At 43.1% G+C, this 25,083-nt stretch overlaps 1 long non-coding RNA gene across 1 annotated transcript in view; it reads left to right on the top strand.

Annotated features, from left to right (window-relative positions):
- Positions 1 to 596: 596 nt before the first annotated feature.
- The window catches only part of LOC309864565, a 52,521-nt gene continuing 28,034 nt past the window's right edge, over positions 597 to 25,083 (top strand). The window contains exon 1 of the long non-coding RNA XR_014311612.1: positions 597 to 736. This is a non-coding gene — a long non-coding RNA (uncharacterized lncRNA). The remainder of the gene's footprint in view (positions 737 to 25,083) is intronic.

The raw sequence follows: 25,083 nt of genomic DNA, 5'->3' as shown, positions 1-25,083 counted from the left end.
ACTTGGAAATGGTTACTGAGCCTCTGTTGAAAACATCCAGTGAAAGACAAATAGTTGAAAAATTTCCATCCTCTGTTTGTGACTATTCCATAAAGCAAAGTATCACTTTCCATCTCCCTTTTAGAAAAGAATCCAAGTTTTTCTCACAGGTGCATTCAGATCTACTCCTTCTTGAACACAGACTCCATGGTACCTGCTCCCATGTTTCTCAATCAAATAGATTTTCCTGAAACACTGAGATGCTTCAGAAATCCTCTGAAGGACCAGAGATTTATAGCCTCCAATCAGTCATGTGTGAACCAGTCGGTTCTAAGACAATGTCTGCAACAATGCAGTGAAGTGTTTGCAGCCTCTAGAAATGAAGGAACAATGTCCTCTCTTGGCAAGGGGTCTGAGCTAGCTCCGTGGAGTCACAGGTAGAAAGCAAATTTGGAAAGTTGTGCCGCCAATATGCTTCAGCTGGAGAAAAATCTGTCGTAAGATCCTTATCAGACATCCTTTTATTGTCTCCCTAACAATGGAGAGCGGTTCCACCAGCAGTCATTTCGCATGCCTTTCTGAGCAGAGCAGAGGCTGCCAAAGCACAAGAAGAAGAAGAACCCAGGTTCCCCCACTGTCTGAAAGTAGAGCGTTTCTACGAAGGTCTCGAAAACTGAACTGGCAAAAGGCAAAGAAGCAGTTAACGTCTCATGAAAGGGAAAATCCTCTTTGGGTTTCTACTGGTTCGTGAAAACAGGTACTAAAATAGGTCCTTTGTCAACGCGGAGAGGCATAAAGCAAACTTTCCAATCGAGGGGGAAGCCTGTCCGGGGTGTACAGAAGGGAAGGGCACCGGGCAGGAAGGGGATGGGGAGCTGCCAGGGTCATGGTGAAACTGTAGGGACAATGATGAGGATATTGTCTAGTTCGAGCCCATCCTACTTCCTCTATTCATTTTAAGCCATTTGAAATAAGGTGGATGTCCGATGTGTTAAAAACTGTAAGAGTTTTTGTTGTTGTTGTCGTTGTTGTTTTGGCTAATAATCTGCCTAGAGGACTCTTGTTCCAACCATAACTCTTTGATGACAATGTGTCAGGAAAGCTAAAAGTGGAAAAACTGAGCCCGGGAGAGAGAAACTCTCAAACCAGGATAAATTTTGGTTTTGATACCTGTATGGTGCTAAAGCATCAAGGTCCCCTCTTCTATTTTGTGGGCTCACAGCTCATTTATAACAAGAAGACCTCAGTGCTTCCTGTGCAATTTGCTGGGGGGTTGACCTGATAGCCAACCTCTGGCCTCTAACCCTATCAAGGAAGGACCTGCTGAGCCACAATAATACGGCCCCTCGATGGTGTGCCTTCTTGCCAGTATGTCCGAGTAGGCACTGCACGTGGTCCTTCTTGCTCTAGTTCTAGTGAAGCTTGTCGTTTACTCTCGATGATCACAGGAAGAGAAGGAGAGTACGTTACACATGTTTCTAGTTTCAGGATTTTTTAAAAATTTATTTAAGCTGGGGAGGGGCAGAGAGAGGGAGAGAAGCAGGCTCCCTGCTGAGCACAGAGCCCTACCCAGGGATCGATCCCAGGACCCTGAGATCATGACCTGAGATGGCATCCAGAGTCAGCTGCTTCACTGACAGAGCCACTCAGATGCCCCTAACTTAAGGATTTTTAATCAACTAGGCAAATAGCAGAATTATTTGTTTCACTGTGTTTCGTCACAGGAAATGTTTCAGCTCTTTCTGAATAATATTTGTTAAACAGAGTAGGGGCTGGACCCTCAAATATAAAGGTTAATAAGTTGGTCTGAGGCCCCTGTGGACTCCTGTTTCCATGAGCCAGCGTTGCTACCGTGTGGCAGGTGCGACAGCAAGTGGCTTTTCACCAGGAGCTGTGGGGGAGAGGTGTGCGGCCAGGTGCAGGAAGGGAGGACTGCACTTAGGGATGACTTCCTGTGCTCATAGCCTTTCTTTCTCCATCCCCGAAGGGACGGGTTTGTTTTGTTTTGTTTTTAATAGAAGGTTCTTTTTTTTTAAGATTTTATTTATTTGATACAGAGAGAGAGAGAGAGAGTACAAGCAAGGGGAGCAGCAGGCAGAGGGAAAAACAGTCTTTCCACCAAGCAAGGAACCTGATATGGGACTCGATCTCAGGACTCTGGGATCATGACTTGAGCCAAAGGCAGTGCTTAACTCACTGAGCCACCCAGATGCCTGAGACTGGGGTAAAGACAAAGCAGACCAAGAGTCCGATAGGAGATACAGGAGATTATTTACTTAGTAAAACAGTATTTCAGTGCTTGACCCTTACTTTTAGATCAACTAACTGCTCACCAACCTTCTCATCACATCTCTCTTTCCTCTTGGCTTTCTTCCCTTGTAGATTGCTTGTCTGTCTCTTCTCTCCTTGTCTTGTGGAGTGGAGACAACCCTGAACCAAAAATGCTGAGATTAAATAAAATGACAAAAACACAGAGCTCTGTCCAGGTGACTTCTGGAAGTTCTGATTTGCACCTTTGGAGCTTTTCTTTGTCTTAGGGTGAATCTTTCTGTCCTTTTCTCACTGGTGAGAGGGTGCAATTGCTTAGATAGGTACTGGGGATAAGAGATTTGGCTGTAGCCTACAAAGCGAGTCGGACAGAGTCACAGAACTGGGAATATTGGCTGACTCCTCTTAGAGACCTGACTTTCTCTGTCCCAGGCCTTGGCATGTTTGTTGCTAGTTTGTCACAAGGGTGAGAATAAAAATCACCTTGTTTCAAATTCTGATGCTCATGCTGTTGGATCCAATGTCCTAACCACGTTGGAAAGGGTCCCACTAGGACTTGGATGGTAAGCAGTGTTGTCGACTGGTCCTCATCCTTTTTAGGCACAGGAAGAGTGGCGAGAAGAAAGCAGGGCTGCTGCCATGCTTGGGTGAGCGGCCAGGGCTATGCAAGCTGCCCTGTGAGTCTTTCCAACAAATGTCCCTGAGGCAGCCATCCTGTGTCCTGCCTGGTTAGTGGGAGTGGAGATAGAGAGCTCAGAAGGGTGTGGATGAGACACTGCAACAGACTGAAGGTTTGTGTCCCCCAGAATTAAGGCAGTGGAAGCCTAATCCCAGTGTGATGGCATCTGGACGTGGAACCTATGGGAGGCAATCAGATCACAAGGATGGAGCCCTCATTAGGAGTCTCCTAATAAGAAGAGGCCGGCAAGCTCGCTAGCATTCTTCCCATCGCCTTCCGACAAGAAGTCGGCTGTCTGCAACCCAGAAGGAGGCTTCCACCAGATACAGCATGTGCCAACACCTTGATCGTGGACCTCCCCATCTCTAGAACAGTGAGAAGTGAATCCTGTTGTTTATAAGCCACCAGCCCATGCGATTTTGTTAGCACAGCCCTAGCTAAGGGACGGACAGAGAAGTGACCGCATCAATCACAGGCATCAGAGCAGAGATTCATGCAGGGCGGATCTCCAGGCTGCCGTAGGCTCCAGAAGACACAGCCATGCCTGGCCTCTTTTCTCAGATGCTAGGTGAGCCTGTCCTTCCCACTAGTATATCTGCAGAAAGAAACCCTCATCTCGGCCTTCCCTGACTAGTCTCAGTAACCAGAGGGGAGGTATGCCACTGGCTAAGCAGAAAACATATCCCTAGAACCTCCCGTGTTGGCTTGAGGGATACACAGAGGACCCTGGAAGCCAGAAGAAGCTGAATCTGGCAGGATAGACAGACATAGACACACACAATTTCTGTGTGATCTGTACCAGGACACCCAACAGCCAAAGCAGCTGTTGATGGAAATGTGCATTGGTTTATTTGGATTTTGTGGATGCAGCTTACATTACCCAACTGAGCATATGCTCAAGACTTTCCCTGCCTTTTCTCTCTTTCTTTTTCTCTCAGTATTGCGTGCTTGCTGAGAGAGAACTTAGTTCTTGGTTTTGGACAGTGGTTGACAGGTGACACAAAGCAAAATTAACAGACAGAAGTATGGGGTGAGCCAAACCAGACAATTAAGGAGTTGCGTCAGAGGAGCTAAGGGAAGAAGATGGAACTGTGGGCCCGTGTGCTCCGTCTGACTGACCGAGAGCCACTTCGAGGGCAAAGACGCTTCCTGGCGATGAGCCCCTGTCACGTGAGTCCCCAAATGCACAAAGTGAGAAAAGGTGTCCTGCTGCTTAACTTTTGTCCTTTCAGTTTAGAAACAAACAAAACAACAACCCCACCTTTGGGCCCTATTCCAAAGTTAGGTGCTAAGTCTTAACCCCTCACGCCTCAGAGGCGAACAGTGATGGCGCCCAGGTGTGATTTCTGTGTCAAGGATTCTTCCAAATGCCTCCTCACACCGACTATCACATTTAGTTCTCCTAAAAGATAATACTGTTTTGTTATCCCTGTTTTACAGATGAGGCAAACTGAGGCACAGCTCATTTAGGCCATTTACCCAGTGCTTCCCTATAACCAGGGAAGTGTAAGTAAAGACATGGCAGAGGCACTTCTGGATAGGAGCAATTTCTTTCCTGAGAGGAAAAAAAAAAAAATCTAAATTCTTTGTTGGAAGTCCTCTGACAGCTAGCAATAGCCAGTGACTGTTTCCAGCTTGAGTTTGCCCCTTTCAATCATTCCCTCAGGAGCAGAACTTCTCTGACGAAGGAGTAGTTCTGGGATGTGTAGGAACCTGAGAAGCCCTTCTAGTCCCCCAAGTACCACTCCATCTCTGCCAGGGGACAGACCCTGTCTGCACCACTGGAGGAAAATGTGAGAATGACAACTGCATTCATAAAGGCAGTGTGGTCAGGGACTCCTGGGTGGCTCAGTCGGTTAAGCGACACACTCTGGGCTTCAGTTCTGGTCATGATCTCAGGGTCATGGGCTCCAGCGCCCAACGGACTCCTCATTCAGGGGGGAGCCTGTGTCTTCCCTTCTCCCCCCGCCCTGCCCCTCTATGTGTGCATTCTCTCTTTCTTGTTGAAATAAATAGATCTTAAATACACAGCTTTGAAAGAAAGGTAGTGGTCAACCTCAGCCGATTTTCATTCCTCAGGCAAAGATCAGCACTTTTTCTGAGTATGGGGGTTGGTAGGAAGAGTCCAGAAACCTTGAGAAGCTCAAAGAGGCCACACAGCAGAGCAGACAGCAGGAGGGAGGGGCCGGGAGACAAGCCTCACCCAGACCCAAGGTGCCAAGACCTGACTTGTTCTGACAGGGCGGCCTCAGCAATTGCGGGGCCTCTGCACCCGGCAGTGGCGACCAGGGGCGCCCCCAAGTCTGCAAGCCCTGGGTAGCCTCAGAGTCTGGCCATGGGGCACACATGCAGGAGCCTGCACACGGTGTCCTCCCGATGCCTGGATGATCGTGAGGCCTCCAGACCACTGCTACTGTTCCATTATCCTCTGCCCCTGGAGGGAGACATGTAAATCGTCAGGACCAAATCACATCTGACAAGCCAAACCATTTTGAAAGGGAGGGGGTTAAGCAAAGCTCTTTCAGTTGCTGGAATTCACACCCTCCACCCATTCCACGAATCCCAGCGAATTCTCCAACCCTCGGAAGGCCCAGGCCTCACAGTGCCTGTCTTGTGGTGAGGTTCCCTGGGTTTTCTTTTTGGGTCGGTCGGGAATGGTCTCATGATCACTCACTCCCTGAAGGTGGAGGCTATTACAGAGGTTCCAATTTCTTGTCTTTGTTTTTAAAATTCCAAAGCCCCACCCCTGCCTTTATTTCTGCAGAACAAGGGTGCACAGTGATGGAAAAGGGAAGTAATTCTAGAGATGAGAGACAGCTTGTTTAAAAACAACCAAAAAAATCTTCTTCTCTTTTGTGACTACTCAGAACTTGAACAGGAAAGGAGGCAAGATCAAACAGAAAACAGAAAAGCCGTCTGCATTTTCTTTCTAGAAGAAGCCTCTTTCTCTGCCCCCTGACTCCTGGGGTCAAAATTCAGAGGCCCGGGGTGAACCCAGGTATTAGATTCTCACTCATTTCTATTTATTTGATAGAGAGAGAGAGATCACAAGTAGGCAGAGAAGCAGGCACAGAGAGAGGGGGAAGCGGACTCCTTGCTGAGCAGAGAGTCTGCTGCGGAGCTCGATCCCAGGACTCTGAGATCGTGACCTGAGTTGAAGGCAGAGGCTTAACCCACTGAGCCACCCAGGCACCCAGATTCTCACTCATTTCTATACTTCACATTGATCAAAACTTCTGTAGTCTCATGGTAATCTACATGACTAACTTGGTGCAGTGGTGACCCTCGGACAGAATGGTGATTCTAAAATGAGAATCCTGGGGTGCCTGGTGGCTCAGACAGTTAAGCAGCTGCCTTTGGCTCAGGTCATGATCTCAGGGTCCTAAAATCGAGCCCCACCTCAGGTTCCCTGCTCAGTGCAGAGCCTGCTTCTCTTTCTGCCTGCTCTGCTTGCTGCTCCCCTGCTTGTGCTCTTTCTCTGACAAATAAATAAGTAAAATCTTTTTAAAAATAAAATAAATAAAATGAGAGTCCTTTCCTATACGCCTGCAGGCAGGAGCGGAGCAAGGCTGCTGAGTTCCATTGTACATAGAACCAATCTGCTAAGGAAATTATAAATTTACACAAACTGGGGGTACCTGGGGGGCTCAGTCAGTTAAGGCATCTGCCTTTGGCTCATGTCATGATCCCAGGGTCCTGGGATCCAGCCCTACATTGGCTCCCTGCTCAATGGGGGGCCTGCTTCTCCCTCTCCCTCTACCTTTCCCCATGTCATGTGCGCTCTCTCTCTCTCTCTCTCTCTCTCTCTCTCTCTCTCTCATTTGCTCACACTCTCTCAAGTAAATGGATAGAATCTTAAAAAAAAAAATCCTTTAAAAAAAAAAGTTACACAAACTTCACAACCATAAACCAAGAATAATCTATTATTGGACTTACTGAGTACTCTAATTTCTCTCATATTCTACCAAAGGATGGAACTGTGTGGCTGCATGCCCTATGGTGTAGAGGTACAAGCTGACATTTGGAATTCCATAAATTTTGAGAAGGTGACTTTCAAATCAGTGCCTCACATTTTTGTTTTGGTTGGAGGCAGTGTTCAATAGCTGTCATTTTTTGCTTTTCAGTGACAAATTGCTCTTGGTCTAGCTTCGTTACTGCCAATGTGGTTTGATGTAGTTTATTTCATTGGCCTTATAGTGCATAGTGATACATTTTTGTATCCAATTTATTTTTGGCCTATAATTTCCCAATTCCTAAACTGAGGTATTTGTGTTCTGGTTCAAATATGACTCACCCACTCACCCATATCTGCTAAAGTAGATATAAATCCCCAAATGTGCTTGGATGGTAAAACCCCCAGGTGGCATGTACCATTAATACATCTGTTCTCTGTAAGTAATCTGCAACATACTAACAAGATAGTAACATTAGGAGGTTAATTTTAAGTTTATGGAACATGGCTTTATAGCTTGAGATCCTGTGGATAAGGCTCAAGTTTCTTCATATACATAGTTTCTTCATATACAGTAAGTGATTCTTATTTATTGCCAGCAAACAGTTTGCTACAATGTGTTTTATTTTGTTTCTTACCAATTTTATATAACCAATAGAAAGTGGAATTAGATAGAAAGGTTAGGTCATGGGGTTTTCCCTCCCAAATTGGTTTTTTTTTTTTTTTTTTTTGCTTGTTTGTTTTTGTTTTTGTTTTTTAGATTTATTTGAGAGAGAATGTGAGGGAAAGAGCAGAGAGAAGGGACAAAAGGAGAGGGGGAATCTCAAGCAGAGTCCCCACTGAGTATGGAGCCCAATGCGGGGCTCAATCTCAAGACCCTGAGATCATGATTTGAGCCGAAATCAAGAGTAGGATGTTAAGCTGACTGAGCTGATTGGAGCCTGATCTTAAAAAAAAAAAAAAAAAAAAAAAAAAAAGAGAAAAAAGAAAAGAAAAAAAAAGTTTCAGACCAATTACCTTCAAGTAGTCTAGAAAAAAGCATTAAAAAATAAAAATCTTTAAAAATATCTTGTGTCTGATGAAGTTTGCCATATACCCAAAGGGTATATACACTAGCTATAATATATCTGCAGAGTCTGTTCCTTCCCTGTTCTCACCACTGTACCCCCACTTATGGTCTAGAGTGGCACCCTACATCTTTAGCTTGTTGGGACTACTCCAGAAGCACAGTAAAGAAAGAAATCAGACTGTAAGTAATTTTGTCTCATTACAAAAATGATGTGTGTCCATGTTCAAAATTTTGGAAAATACAACAAAACCCAAAGACAAAAATATTAATGGCTCAGTCATTTTACCACCTATTCTTGATATATTGAAATATCTAATCTGAGTCCTTATTTTAAACAAACAGAGGTATAAATATAGATTGTTGTTACAGAATTAGAATCATTCTGCACACACTGTTTTCTGAAGCTGTTACATAAAGAACATTTCCCCCAGGTTATTAGATGTTACTTTCTAAAAGTTAGAACGTTTTTGGTTATAAAATAAATGATGGTATATACGTATATCATCTTTATTTAAACAATTCTCCTGGGTCCAAGATCTTATTATAAAAACAATGTCATGTCATCCTGGTAGCTAACTCTATGATCTTATCTAGGATCTTGCTTCATGATTAATTTCTAGGAGTGAAATCATTAAGCTAAAAGTCATGAATATTCACAAAGCTTTTGAAACATATAGTCAAATGCCCTTCAGAAAGGGAGTCTGTCTTTTTTTGTTCTTTAGAAATATGAGATGCTGGGTGTCAGAAAGCCTCGTTTCCTGCCTTTCCTGGAAAGTCTGTCTCATGGCCAGGCTGATGGAGAATTGACGGCCTGCTTTGTGAAGGCCACTCTAAGTAGTCCTGCCATGACCTTGAACTGCCTTTATTTCATACCCATTGTTGGGAATCTAGAATGCAGTGGGACGGGTACCGGGCTTGGAGACAGAATGTCTGAGTGCAGGTCCTGAGCCACACACTGAGTGAAAAAATTAAGCAGAGAATCTCATACCTCTGGCTTTGTCTCCTCAATGTAAAATGAAGGATTTATTTTAGATGATCTCTGTCCTGTCTTACAACTGAAAATTATATAACTCTGTCATGTGTCAGATAAACCATCAATCTGCCCACCAGCTCCAGTAACTTGGAAGACTGTGAGCTCAGTTTCTAGAAAGGACCAAGTCTGGGTCAGCTGAGATTGTTGGCCACAGATAGGGCACAAGATGGGCTGAAGATAAAAGATATTCCATGTTTTGTGAATGTCCCATGAATTTCATCACCTCCAATTGGTGATATTCACGAATAACAAGACTTGGATTCTCAGAAAACAACTATATTACCCCTACGGGATTCCTCTGTCACCAGCACTCTAAAAGCTACCGAGTGTAGACACGACATTTAATGCCCCGCTTCAGGATCATGTCCTGATGCCGAGTTGAGAAGTTAGATCCCATTCAGGGCAGTGAATTGTCCCAAGTCAACAGCCAACTTACTCACCCTAAATAGGAACATCGTGTTCTTTAGTTTTTCAACTGGAAAACAGCCCAGAAATGATATGGTCTCTTAGCCAGATTAAAGGAGCAATTTGAAGGAGGTGCATATGAGCTGAGATCAGTTTTTGTTCTTTGCTGTGAATGCTAATTTATGACTGTCACCTAATACCCGGTTTCTCGGGGCCCGGGTGAGGGCAGGGAGGCAGCTTCTAGAAGGTGGATCTCTGCATCGGTTTATCAGTCATCACATGGCTTTTTCTGCACTTAGGCTTCCTAAATTAAGAAGGAAAACTGTTTAATTCTCTTTTAACTATGAGAACTATAATTTTTTGAAAGCTTACTATGTGCTGGGGACTGGGCTAACCTTTACATACATTAGCTAATAGAGTAAAAACAACTCAACAACCCTGTGTGCAAGGTACAATTATCCTCATTTTTAAAAAATATCTTATTTATTCATTTGATAGACAGAGATCACAAGTAGTAAGAGAGGCAGGCAGAGAGGGAGGAAGATGCAGGCTCCCCGCTGAGCAGAGAGCCCAATGCGGGGCTCCATCCCAGGACCCTGAGACCATGACCTGAGCTGAAGGCAGAGGCTTTAACCACTGAGCCACCCAGGTGCCCCATTATTCTCATTTTTAAAAGATAAGGCAACCAGACAGAAACAGGCTAAATTATTTCCCTAGAGTCACACTCCTCTGGAATGGTGGGATTGGGACCTGGGTGCAGGTCTAACTTTAAAGCCAATAACAAAGACTACAAAGATCCAAACTAACTAAGGAATCTTATGAGATGAAAAGAGTGTACGTTCTGAGGCAGAGAGAGAGAGGGAGCAAGAGAATGACAAGCAGACTCCTCGCTGAGCTCAGAGCCCGAGACCGGGCTCGGTCTCATGAGCTGAAACCAAGAGTCATATACGCTTCACCGACCAAGCCACTCAGAGGCCCCTACTTCATTTTAATTTTAACGCTATTTCTAACGTGATGAGCTGATTTCATGGCCGAGTAATGGGACCTGCAGTTCCACACGGTACACTGTACCCCAAGGATTTGATTGACAGCTTCCTCACTTCCACTGTCTTCCCCCGTCCTTCACTCTCTGATGCTCACCAAGAGAAGAAGCCACTGCTGCACATGAAATAAATATTTTAATTTCTCAAAACGTTTCTTCGTTTCCTACTCCAAGGGAAGTCTGCCCTCTAATGATGCAAAAGCACCATTGATTCCAGAGATTTCTCTCCTAATAAATAGACAGAGAAGGAGATTCTGAATGTATGAGGGTAGAAAAGAACCTTAGAGTTAACTGAATTTCAATTTTTTAGAAGGAAAGGGAAACTGAGGCTCAGAGAGGCAGCGGCCCCCACGGTCTCATATGGAGTGTCTGCTCGTAAGAGAGAGGCAACGTCTGCCTCTCAGCGCGGACCAGCAGGCAGGACTGCCTCTGGGACTCTGAGGACTATCTCTGAAGGACAAGTACAGGGAGCTGTCTGCCCAGGCCCCTGCTTGGTGATGGAAAACAAAATCAAATCTGTATTGTAAGGAAGACCCTTTAATTTGGACTTCAGGGAACAAAGCAGGAAGATGGATGTAGCCTTGACTCTGAATATTTTGACCAAATGACATCAGAAGTTTCTTTTAAGGGACTATTCTCCAAGGAATAAGCTTGATAAATTGCAGGGAAAACAAGGGAGCACTTTACCTTTAGTGAGGAAGAGCCAAAGGAGAGGCCGCCTGGAACGTCTTCGTCCTTCTGCGACGTGCTGCTAAAGCAAGCTGCCCCTCCTGCCTAGTCCTTTCTATTGCCTCAGACTGTGTTACAATCGTAGTCCTTAAATAATTACATCACAGTGTGATGGAAACAAGGACGTCCGCCTTATTAACCATTATATCCCAAGTGCTTGTGTAGGTATTTCTGGTGAATAAATGAATGAATGGGGATTTGAGCGTGGTTATGTTGTACTAGGGGTACTCAGAAAAGAATTTTTGTCTGCTGATGTCCTAACCATTTTTCAAGATCTTTTGTATAAATTCATCCTTAACTTACCCAGAAAGAATCAGCACTTGTTCTTCCGGTATCCCTACCTACTTCGTGTATAACTTGCTAGCAGTCACCAGAGTATCTGGGCATTTTTTACTTGTCTATGTTCCACCATTTACCATCACAAAGAGTAAATACACATATACGTCACTGCTAAGACCAGATGCGGAATCAGAAGGCATTTTACAAGAGCTACCATTCAGAATCCAGCCCAATCTTCAATTTATTAATATTTAGCCTAAATATTAATATTTAGGTTAAATTTAATTTAACCTAATTTTTTTTCAGTGTTCCAAAATTCATTGTTTATGCACCACATCCAGTGCTCCACGCAATACGAGCCCTCCATAATACCCACCATCAGCTTTCCCCATCTCCCCACCCCCTACCCCCCAAACCCTCAGTTTGTTTCTCAGAGTCCATAGTCTCTCATGGTTCGTCTCCCCCTCCGATTTCCCCCAACTCCCTTTTCTCCATCTCCCCATGTCCTCCGTGTTATTCCTTATGCTGCACAAGTAAGTGAAACCATATAATTGACTCTCTCTGCTTGACTTATTTCATTCAGCATAATCCCAATCTCTAATTTATTAACCCTATTTTTCTCCAGGGTCACCCATTGCCTAGGTAAGGATGAGGAGACAACAAACAAGGAGAAGAACTTTTATGAATGTGTGTATACACGTGTGTGTGTGCAATGGGAAGTACCATTTAGACGGCGCCTGACCTACCCCCCGGAGCCATTAAAAAAAAATCTCCCCTGAGATCCGCTTAGCTGATTTATGATTGGAACCACAGATCACTCTCGAAACAGAGTCTATCAGCTGCCAGCAGGTATGGGGGCATGAAGGTATGTCCTAACTATCTGGGAGGAAGGCCATTTATCACCCGAGTCCCTGCAAAACCAATTGAACTGAGAAACACTCCATTGTGTCGCACCCGTGGTTAAATCTTACCTTCCTCGGTCCTCGTACAGCAGGAATTTATCTGCCCCCTCCCTGATAGAGCCTTAGAAAAGCAAAAGGAATTTGGTATTATCAATGTGCTGGTTTATCAGATATGAATTCATTTGTTTTTCCCAAAATGACTTATCAGCATGAACAGAGCTGGCTGGCCCAAGCTTGAATTGTGCTCCAAATACCCGTTCTGAGTTCCCCCGAACTCAAGAATGTTTTATCACCCGGTAGTTTCCCCTGTTTGTTTGTGTTTTTTTAACTTCTTACCTATTGAGATGCATTTCTGGGTCAGGACCCCTGTAAAGACCCCGGGGAATTAGAGCTGCCGAGGGAAATGCCCAGCGTGGGCTGTCTGGTGGCCCCGTGTCAGTTAGGATTTCTGCTCCCATCGGAAAACACTGGACAGCTGGAAGTGAGATGAATTGCCTGAAGATGGCTCCCAGGGCTGAGCGTCTGGGGCTCCTGTTTGTTCAGTCCCTTTGTGTGCTGATTTCTATTCCTGGGTGGGCACAATGGAAAATGTCCAGCAAGGAAGGCAGGCAGGGCCCCGGGCCTAGCAATCCTGGATGCTAAGCCAACACCCCAGGAGAAAGAGAAAGGCTTCCTTCAGCTTCATCCTGTCAATCTGCCTCATTGTTTCTCCTTGGGGTCCCACATGTCCCACAGTGTCTTCATATGGGGCAGCCTAGCAGGGCCTCATTCTTCCCAGACTCTTGGATGCCTGACGTCATCTTGCTCTATGTTTTTAAGACATGCTCTCATCTTGCACCTTTCTGGGCCAGACTCCCTCCGTAGAAGGCTTCACAGCTATCTCCTTCCCCCAGATGGATATGGGGAGGCTTAATTCAGAGAGCCCTGACTTTTTTTTTTTTTTTTTCCAATCCCTTGAACAGAAAGCAAGCCATAGTCATTTCTTTTTTTTTTTTTTTTTAAGATTTTATTTATTTATTTGACAGGCAGAGATCACAAGTAGGCAAAGAGGCAGGCAGAAAGAGAGAGGGGGGAAGCAAGCTCCCTGCTGAGCAGAAGGCCCAATGTAGGGCTCGATTTCAGGACCCTGGGATCATGACCTGAGCTGAAGGCAGAGGCTTTAACCCATTGAGCCACCCAGGAGCCCCTACCACAACCATTTCAATAAAGGTGCCTCCGAGTGTTCAGAAATCTCTCCAAAGGTGAAGTAAGTGATAAAGGATGTCAATTTAAATTTCTTACCAGAAATATTTAATGATTTGGGGCAAAATCAAGTTCTTTGTGTTTGCGGTTCTTGCTGCAGGTTTATTGTCATAATTCCACATTTCTTTAGGGATTCTGTGACTTAACATCCACACATACAGGACACATCTCCCATGAGAAGGACCTGAAATTGAAACTGAGAGAGACTGTTAGCATTTTCTAGTAACCTACAGAAACCCTTTCTTTTCAGCATGGCCCGTGTGGGGTTAGAACAGTCATGTTGATAAGGACCGCAGACTTATAAGGATGCCTCTGAGTCCAAGGCTAGACTCATATACCTACGTAAGTTTATTCAGCTTTTCTTATGAAAACTTCCCAAGGAAGTGACTCCACAAACCTCCTTAATGAGATCTTACAGCCGTTTAGTGTCTCAGAATGGCAGTTTGGCGAGAAAAATCAAAGTCAAGGTCAAGACTAGCAAATCTGTCAGCTGTACCAGCGGGTACTCCTGGATTCATGCAAGTGTGAGTCAGGTGTCAGGAGTTCAGGTAGCCAAGGTAATAGATTCACGGCACTTGGAGTTACCAGAGGTCAGAGTGGGGAAGAAGAAGGGATCAAAGGTGAAATGTCAAAGGTTAGGGGAGACCCGTATCTGAGTCCAGACAGGAGAAATATGGAAAAGCTAAGAAAAAGTCAGGTGAAAACACTAGTGGGGAGATCATGCTGTTGCAAACGTGGTTCTCAGGCAAGGTCAGTTACAAACAGAAGTTGCTTCTGTGGTTCTAGATGTAGGGTCTCCTGAGGACAAGAAGAATAGTCGATCTGAACCACCTGAGAATGCAGTTTTAAGGTACACTACTTTATTTTATTTTATTCTATTTTTACTAGTTTCTGGTTAAAGCATGTAACTCTGGACATAGCTGGAGAAAGAACAAGAAAGAAACCCTAAACCCAGCAGGAGAGGAGAAATCATAACGATCAGAGCAAAAATCAATGAAATAGAAACCAAAAAAACAATAGAACAAGTCAACAAAACTAGGAGCTGGTTCTTTGAAAGAATTAATAAGATTGATAAACCCCTGGCCAGACTTATCAAAAACAAAAGAGAAAGGACCCAAATAAATAAAATCATGAATGAAAGAAGAGAGATCACAACTAACACCAATAAGAACATACTATGAGCAACTCTACGCCAACAAATTCAACAATCTGGAAGAAATGGATGCTCTCCTAGAGACATATAAACTACCACAACTGAACCAGGAAGAAATAGAAAGCCTGAATAGACCCATAACCAGTAAGGAGATTGAAACAGTCATCAAAAATCTCCAAACAAACAAAAGCCCAGGGCCAGACGGCTTCCCGGGGGACTTCTACCAAACACTGAAAGAAGAACTAATTCCTATTTTCCTGAAACTGTTCCAAAAAACAGAAATGGAAGGAAAACTTCCAAACTCATTTAATGAGGCCAGCATCACCTTGATCCCAAAACCAGACAAGGATCCCATCAAAAAAGAGAGCTATAGACCAATATCCTTGATGAACACAAATGCGAAAACTCTCACCAAAATACTAGCCAAAATACTAGGATTCAACAGTACATTAAAAGGATCATTCACCATGACCAAGTGGGATTTATTCCAGGGCTGGACATATTTACAAACACCAAACCTCACTGGAGATGTGAAAGTCACGTTGTCTCCATTAGCATCCTGTGAGGGCAGGCAGGCTCCTCAGGTTTCATCTCTCTAAGCTACCAAAGTCATGAATGCTAAGTTCTGTCATGCTTAGATTTTTCTACAATGGTGGCTATCCAAGGTCATGATGCTCTCTTAGTCCACAAAGTTGTGAGACTCAACAGCACAACAGGGAAAGTTTTCAGATTATCTTAGCAGGAAAAAAAGCTCCCTAACCGCCCCACACCCATCCCCCCACCATTAAAATTCTGAATGGACTCAATGGACTCTTTTTTTGAAGTTTACTTTTTTTAAGGTGGGTTTTTTTGTTTTTTGTTTTTTGTTTTTTTTTTAAATGAGAGAGAGAGAGAGTAGGGTGAGGAGCAGAGGGACAAGCAGACTGCAGAGCCTGACATGGGCCTTGATCCTACAACCCTGAGATCATGACCTGAACTGAAACCAAGAATCAGATGCTTAACTGACTGAGCTACCCAAGGTGCCCCCTGAAGTTTACTTTTAAAGCAAGTTACATTTTTAGCAAGGACAGAAGTACCACCTCTGCAAACCCAAACAAACTTAAATATAGTCTCTTCCTACTTGAAAATTATAAGACTGTCGTTACAGATTTCAGAAAAAGTACATGTCTTTATAACTCATGCTTAAAACATTGTTATAATTCTCTGCATGGCCCCAGTGAAACAAGTTACTTATCGGCTCTCATTACTCCCCAAAGGGGGGTCAAAACGATGAAAATACTTCTGCATGTGGACTTCATTTTAATTTTCACAGTCACTAAAATATAAAGAAATCTTAGTTATTTTCCATCAGATATTTTGATTGAAGAAGAGACAATGTTGATGTTATATGTTAAGTGTGAAGGGATACAATGAATTTTCCCTATGATTTTTTAAAAAATTTTTGAAAATAATTTACAAGTTTCCTGCACAACTCAGGATAGATTTGGAGCCCTTGGGGAATGCAAGTCATGAGTGCTGCTGGAGGCTATCCAGTGGCCAGTGTGTCGGGTAGGATTTCAACTCTCCTGGGAAAACGCCGGACAATGAGATGGATGGCCGAAGGTGGGCCCCGGGGTAGCACATCTGGGGCCTTTCTTCACACGGGCATTGTTCTCTTTCTCTATCTGAGCACAGTGGAAGCTGTCCAGCTTGAGAGACAGGCTTGTCCTCAACAGCCCTGTGTTCTTAGCTGACATAGAACCAACCACCATACCCTAACTCACACAGTCATCAGAGTGCCTGTCACTTGTGTGGCATTTATCTGTGGCTCTATCTCTCCTAAATGTGTCTCTCTAGTATCAGCCCTAGAGTCTATAAGATGAATTTTATAACTGAACAGTTCGAGGCTGTCTACAGGATAAAGTCTAAGTGCCTTTCTTTAGCATTCTAAACCTCCTTCCTCTGTTAATCTTATCTCTTCACTCTGCCCAGAGCATACCTAGTATATCTCCATCTCTACGTCTTTCTCCCCAACATTCCCCTGTCAGGAATACTCTAATATCTGTTCTGGTTGTCAAAATTCTGCTCATCTTTCCACATGCAGTTCAAATCCAGCTCCTGCCAAGAGGCCTTTCCACCACTGGAATCCCTTAGAAGATACCATCTGGACCACATGTTTGGTCTCTACTGACTCATTCAATGTTTCCCTCAGATCGTGTATTGTCTCACCTACATTTTAAGACTTTTAAAGACAGAGAGTATGTCTCTGATACTTATTTATAATTCAGTCTTTCATTTATTGACTGACCCATTCATTTAAGAAAACTTGACTGATCATCTATCATGGGAAAATACAATTTTGTGAGGACAGAAAAGGTGAGTTAGGGAAAGCCTTTGGTGTCAAGGATCTTAAAATCACCAAGAAAGTTCTTCCCACGTAGCAAATGCCCAAATAGAACAATTAATTATTACCATTTAAAAAGGTCCGATTTCTCCATTGAAAAAGAATGTAGAGGAAATCCTGCCCCAGAATCATGAAGCCATTTTACTTTTTATTTATTTATTTTTTTTCTTTTTTCTTCTTTTTAAAAAATTATGTTCAGTTAGCCAACATATAGTAGTACATCATTAGCTTTTGATGTAGTGTTCAGTGATTCATTATTTGCATATAACACCCAGGGCTCATCACAACACATGCCCTTCTTTTTATTTTGTAAAGATTTTACTTATTTATTTTAGAGAGAAGAGGAGAAAGAGAGAGAGAGTGCACACACACACAGAGAAGGAGAAGCAGGTTCCCTGCTGAGCAGGGAGCTCAACTGGAGTTCGATCCCAGGACCCCAAGACCCCAGGACCCCGAGCCAAAGGCAGATGCTAAACTGACTGAGCCACCCAGGTGCCCTGGCAACATTACATTTTAAAAACTTAGTCCATCCAATTATCCTAAATAGCTGAATTCTGTCTGCCCCACTGAGCTATCAGAATAGATTGTATGTCCTCTAACTCGTGTCTCTACCTGAGAAAAGTCAGAAACAAAAGCGAGGCCAATTATTCAACAGAGCTCTTGATAACTTGACTTTGCAGGAGCTGCTGAAGAATAAGATGTCTGTGCAGGGTCTTTGTAGGTCAGACAAAATGTAACTATTTGGTTCATTTTTGCAGTATCTCAGCTAGCCCTGGAAATATGTGGCTTCAGGAATGTCCTGCAAGCTGAGTGTGTAACTGGTGATAACTAGTGTATGACCTCTTTCCTGAAGGCCTTTCTTGCTGATAAAAGAGTAGGACCAACAGAGCAGAGGAAATAACTGGGAGGCACCATCATCCTCATGAGTTCTTATTTCCTCCAGTATCTTTGGGCCAGAATGAGATTGATCCCTGAAAGAAGAAGGTATTGAAGCTGGTCAGCAGGTCCGCTTCAAGTGAACGTTTTCTGTGTAGATTGGCAATAATTCTGATTACATTTCTGCAGAAAGGCCTTAGCCATCCCCTGACTTCTGCCCACTTCCAAAAGATACAAGGATTATTTTGTATGTTCCCAGTGCACACTGCCTTCTCAAGTTGATGTTACCCCAATGCTTTTCCTCTTCTGTCCTGTTATCCATAAAATCTCTTTTATCCATAAAATCTCTCTCTTTTTTTTTTTCCTTCAGTGGATTCACCCAATCCTATTATGCCCTAAATTATTTTAGGGTACCTTTGTAATTAAATTTTTCCAAAGATCTAGTATCTCGATGATTCCATAGATTAGTTTCCTTCTGGGTACTTTTTTTGTGGCAATAGAGAATCAATGAAATTATTTTCTTTGAATCTATAGTATTTTCAGTCCTGCATTCATGAACTTACCCCCTGAAAGGACTCTGTCAGAAAATGCTTAGATACTTATGAAGCATTTTCTCCACAGAGTCCTTTTAATATTCCAAGAAATAAATTTGTCAAAAGAGATTTCCTCTAAATACATTCTTGGAATTTTAAAAATGCACAGGTCTCCAAAATTAAATATTTTCTATGTGGAAAGCCCAAATCATTTCTGATGAAACTTTTGTCCTCTTCTCAAATATGATGCATCTAAATGATAGTATTTGTCCCTTCCAAGGAGTTGTAGTCCTTAAGCAAACAAACCTACCCTTCTGTGTATTATAAAATGACAGTAGTTAAATGGTATATGCGTGAAGAGCAAGGGGAGGGCCGGTGAGGGCAGGGACAATTTTAATCAATGAGGTTGGAAGGGGAGAAGAAGGAAGGGAGCTCATAGGGCTTTGAAGGCCATCGTGGGGGTGTTGATGGGAAGTAAGCAGAAGAAGGTGTGGAACAGGGATGTAATGTGCTTGGCCTTATTTTTACAGTATTATGATATTAAGATGAGGTCAGCCCTGGCATTTCCACTTAAAAGGGAAAAAACAAAATGGAGATGCCATTGAAATTAGAAGAATTCTTAAGAGAAAATCATGAGAGGACAAATAAGGAAAATTAATTCATTTTTACTCATTGTCCAAGAATTTTGAAATGTTCTTAATACAAGTTTGCATTGGGGCAGGATGTTCTTTCCTTCTCCTCTCACAGTTACCATCTCTAGTGGATTTTTCGGTCATTTATTCCTATCACTATAAAAATACTAAATAAATGCATCTATATATACACAGTTCATCATTTATAAATTATGCATTTATATCTATACCATATAGGACAACTATAAAGAACACATTTTAAAAGAATAAGATAAAAATTAAATACTTTGAAAGTAATTTTTATTTCATTTGGTACTATTTTGTTTATAGTTTTATCTTCTGCATATTAATGATATCAAATAGTTTTTATCTCCCACTTAAAATATTAATGTCACTTTGAATGATATTTTTAAATGTCTTTCTAGTTACAATGGTCGATATTTTAAACGACGGAGATACATCCTTAAAGGAGATTCATTCTTAATCATAATGAGTTTAAATCATAATGAGTTTAAATGACTTCTTATTTGATATTGGATTAAATAGCCATTGTTTTTAGCACCTACTTTGGCCAATGAAAGCTTATATGGGACTCAAAAGAGTCAGCCTCACTACATTTTCCTTTTTGTCAACATTATTAATATTATCAATCAGCCATCTCTTCCAGCCATTTTTGTATGCCTTTAATCATATTGTGAGATTTCATTTAATAAATCCAGAAAACAACTGTAATCCACTAAATCAGGCAACAAATGGCAATATGTGCCGCTATGCTGACAACCAGCTACCAAGTGACTAGCAAGCCTTCAGTAGAACTTTCTCTTGGGATCCCTCATGGTCCATGGGTGATATGTCATCCTTTGTCATGTGAACAAAGGGCAACCATGTCAAGACACAGAGCAGAGACTATAAAGTTTGCACTTTACTACTCTTCTGGTAAAACATAAATGAAAATAGTAGTTCAATATTTTCTTGCTCTGTTGCCAAGACTGTCTTGCTCACCAAGGATGGTATGACTATCCCACCTTGGAGCCCTCTGGATAGGAACAAAAGAGTTTCCTGGAACAGTTGCCTAGTGGACCTTCAGTACAGGCATGTATATGACTTCGTTCAACCTAGTGAGAGGAAATTGTGTCCTAGAAAAGGATAATAGTATATATCAACACTAGTCACAGAAAAATGGGGGTACCATATTGGTTGGGAGTTGGATGGGTAAAGCTGAGGACTTTCAGAGTATGGTTTCAGAGCTGGGCTTTGGAGGGCTAAGATCTGATAGAGGATCACTGAAATGAGAACCCAGGAACAAAAAAAAAGGAGGAGGCAAAGTTCCCAGAGCAAGGGCCTAAATCATGTGAACACCACGAGTTCAGGCATGTCTGGACCTTTCTAAAGGACCAAGGGACCCCAGTAGACATGCCAAGGCTAAGGGCTGAAGCGCAGCAGCAGAGCTGTCCCAGGAAAGAGGCCACTCCTTAACATCTGGGCCTGGGTCCTAAGGGAGAGGCCAGGTGACTGGCATTGGCTTGGTGACTGCACCTACTTCCAAGGAAGATGAGTTTTGTGACTTGAGGACTAGATGTCCTGATTTTCCCATAAAGAATGGGAAATAGAGGTGTTGAATTGCTGAAAGTACAGTGAGAAGCTAGGAACACAATACAGCTTGGTGTCCCAGGAGCCAAAGTACGAGAGTAGTATCCATCCAGTTCAGGGAGCTGAACAGAAAAGCTATGAGGGTCATAGCAACATCATTGCCGATGTGGAAGCTGAGAGAAAACACTGCCAACCTGATGGCTGGCTGTGAGTGGGAACACAAGAGAAAGCTGAATTCCAGAGACCAACATGAAGGAACGAAAGAAGGAGCCATCTTGAGTGGTGGAAGGACATGGAAACCTCTTCCAAGCAAAGTTTGGTAAGGCAGTTGTGATTCTAGTTATCTCTGGATGGGGGCTGAGCCATAGATTTCTGTTTTATTGCTGTTATTTATCATAATCCTTATGAGCCTCAGGGTGCTACAACTTTTAATTAGGGTTTTCTGTAAGACAATTTACTCTAGTTATTCTAGAAAGATAGGCCAGTAGAGAAAGCTAACGAATAAGTAAGCTTTTATCTCTTTTCCTTTTAATTTAACTTTGGGATGGGAACAGATGGCCCCTTCAGTCCCAGCTAGATTTCAGAACTCTGGAGACAACCTAACACAGGGGTTCAAAGCATATATCTTGGGTCCAACAGACGCAAAGTCATACTATTCTCTGACCTTAAGACTGAGGCCGGGTTAACCTCTCTAATCTTCAATTTCTCCAATAGTTCATTTTCTAATAGTAGAATGGAAATTGTAATAGTATACAAATCTTAGAATAGTAAACAAACTGAGGGTTGCTGGAGGAGAGGTGGGCAAGGATGGGGTAACTAGGTGATGGGCATTAAGGAGGGCACCTCATGGCATAGAGCACGGGGTGTTCTATGCGAATGATGAATCACTAAATTCTACCTCTGAAACAAATAATAATACACTATATGTTAACTAAATTGAATTTAAATAATTTTTAAAAAGAATAATAAATAATAATATGCCCTCAGTACACCTACTTATATTAACCCTAGGGGGCATACTGGGAGCCAGCAACAATAAGAGGGAAGCCCTGATAGGGGGAAGTAAATTTCCAAATGTTGCAAATCAGATTCTATTCAGTGCCAAGTAAGGACATCCCCAGAAAGTCAGTGAAGCAAACTAAATGATGCCTGTTTGCTCTTCACAACAAAAGATCTTCTATTGTGTCTTTTAAGCAGTCCATCTTTTTTTTTTTTTTAAAGATTTTATTAATTTGACAGACAGAGATCACAAGGAGGCAGAAAGGCAGGCAGAGAGAGAGGAGGAAGCAGGCTCCCCGCTGAGCAGAGAGTCCGATGTGGGGCTCGATCCCAGGACTCCGGGATCATGACCTGAGCCGAAGGCAGAGGCTTTAACCCACTGAGCCACCCAGGCGCCCCTTAAGCAGTCCATCTTAATCATACACTGGTACAGATTCCTAAAATGACACTCCTGTCCTCAATCCCTTCAACTGAACGACTAACATATAGGCTTTAGTACAAGGGCTATGTGTATAGCACAAGGCATATTCTGGGGAGAACTAAATTTCCCTACTGCCAGCTCCTGAAATAGTGCACGTTTATGTGTAGATCACGTGTATACATGGCTTGTATGTGCAGGAATCTATGTGTATATTTGTGGGACAGAGTGTGTTTCAGAGAGAACATCTATAATAGATTTGTTTGATATACTGAAATAATCCAGTTATCTTAATCTCTAATGAAGGCAAAATTGAATTCTGTAATCTCCGTAGGACAATCTTAGCTCCTTTCAAATAGGTCAAAAATTAATTAACTAGGATAATGTGTTAAGAATGGCTGTGGGAGCACCTGGGGGGCTCAGGCAGTTAAGCGTCTGACTAGAGCTCAGGTCATGATTCCCAGGCTCCTGGGATAGAGCCCCACATCTCCCTGCTCGGTGGAGAGTCTGCTTCTCCCTCTATCCCTCCCTCCACTCATGCTCTCTCTCTTTCCCGAACAAATAAATAAAATCCTTAAAAAAATAATAGCTATAAACATCCAAAGAATGGATGATATACCAGCAAATAGATAAATTCCCTTTGGTAGAAACTTAGGGCAGAAATCTAAGATATTTCCATTGGAGTTTGATTTTCCATGGTTCTAACTTTAAACGTTGAAGAAGTTACAATGGCATCTCCTCAATGTTTCGTGTCTTTGTTTTTTTATGATTCTTTCACATTTGCATTTTGTTCTGAGGACATTTACTTTTTGTCTTAGCCCCTCAGTAGAGTGGAAATGGAAATAATTCTCTCCCAGAGAACTGTTCCTCTCATGGAGTAGTGTGCGTGGAACAGTGAGGAGTCCTTGGTCATTTTAAAGACCCCAGCTCAACCCAGCAGGCTCTTGCCTTCCACATGCTCTGGAATAAGTATACAAATTTGAATGCACTTAAAAAAAAAAAAAAAAACAAATTTAGGGTGCCTGGGTGGCTCAGTGGGTTGGGCCTCTGCCTTTAGCTAGGGTCGTGGTCCCAGGGTCAAGGGATTGGGTCCCATGTAGACTCTCTGCTCAGCGGGGGGTCTGCTTCCTCCTCTCTCTCTCTCTGCCTTCTTGTGATCTGTCTCTGTCAGATGAATAAATAAAATCTTCCAAAAAAATTTAAAGGGGGCCAACTGAAAAATACTCCTGGTTACACTGGATTCTTCAAAATACATATGAGTTAGCATTCTGCAAGGAGGCTGTGTGTCCCACCACCTCCTTTGGTGAATTCTCAGAGCTAGTAGAATCACAAGCTTGTTTTTCCTCAAATTTCCTCTGGGACGAAGGTACAGGTCCTGAAAGAAACCAGAAGAGGGCTTTCCTAAAAGTCAGAGTAAGTTTAAAAACGCAGTTTGGAGAACCATAACAGTACAGAATTCTTTTTTTTGACCAGTTATAAAGAAAGAGACCATGACAGGACCTAAATTCTTGTTAGTGTGTGGCCCGCTACTACAGAGCATAATTTACAAAGGTCCCAACAATTTATAACACCTCCTTCTCTCTTTATTGCTTCCAAAATAGTTTTTTTTTTTTTTTGGAAGATTTTATTTATTCATTTGAGAGAGAGACAGGCAGAGAGAACAGGCAGGGGGAGAGTCAGTGGAGAAGGAGAAGCAGGCTCCCCGCTGAGTTGGGAGCTGGACTTGGGGCTCGATCCCAGGACCTGGAGATCATGAATTGAGATGAAGGCAGACGCTTAACCATTTGAGCCAACCAGATGCCCCTCAAAAAATTTTTATACTGACCGAAGTGAGAACTGGTCATACCCATAAAAGTTAAAGAGAGGACTAAGATAATTTGTTATTGGAGGCACCTGGGTTGCTCAGTTGGTTGAACAACTACCTTCCGCTCAGGTCATGATCCCAGAGTCCTAGGATTGAGTCCCACAACCGGCTCCCAACTCCACAGGGAGTCTGCTTCTCCCTCTGAACTTCTCTCCTCTCATGCTCTCTCTCACTTTCTCTCTCTCTGTGTCAAATAATTAAATAGTTTTTTTAAAAAAAGACAAGTTGTCATCAGATGCATAGAATTTTTATATTCTGTAAAAACCGAGATAAAAATAACTTGCCACCCCGGGATCTCCACGAAATACTGGCACATCGAATGAACACGGCAGTAGAAATGTATAGTTCTATATTTGAGCTTGGTCCATGAAAGCATGTAAACATCGATCACGTGATTATAGATACTGAGGCTGCCTCATAACGAACACCATTCCTAGCCTGACCTCAATAACCAAGGCTCCAGGAGAAGGGAAAATTGAATGAAGGCTTTTTTGTGAAAATGCAGAGGTTTCCTAACGGTGCATGTTCTTTCAGCTCTGTACTTTCTAAATGACCTTGACCTGAACAGGTCAGTGAAAGGAGCCAGTGAGGCAAACTATCAGACAGAAGCATAACACTGACAACAAGGCAGATGACATCATTCGGACTGGCCAGTTGGCTGTCAAATGTGGACACGCCCATGCCCATGAAGAACGGGGGAAGGGGTGGAGTGGGGGAGAGTGGGTGCCCATGTAACTGCAACCAGGGACCCAGCTCCCAGAATGATTTGGTGTCACATCCCGAACCCAGACCAGCCTAGGGAGCAGCAGGAGAAGAAGGATGTGTTGGGAGTCAGTGGACACATCTCCATCAACCTAGTGGAGTAAGGCTGTGGCAGTGGCAGCAGACAGCTCAGCCCATGTCCTAGGACAGAGTCTGTGACGTGCCCTGGTAGCACGAGGTACATTGCCAGGGTCTGTTGGTCCTCCTCCAGAAACTTGGTGCAGACAGATCGTGGGAGCATTCCAGATGTGTGAAGGCTGGTCACGCTTTACACAGAGACCCCTTTGTGTCTTC

Source organism: Mustela nivalis (genome assembly GCF_964662115.1).
Source record: "Mustela nivalis genome assembly, chromosome: 5".
In the NCBI taxonomy this organism is placed as follows: domain Eukaryota; kingdom Metazoa; phylum Chordata; class Mammalia; order Carnivora; family Mustelidae; genus Mustela; species Mustela nivalis.
Note: the sequence above shows the minus strand (reverse complement) of the source record. Positions and strands in the feature narration are given on the sequence as shown.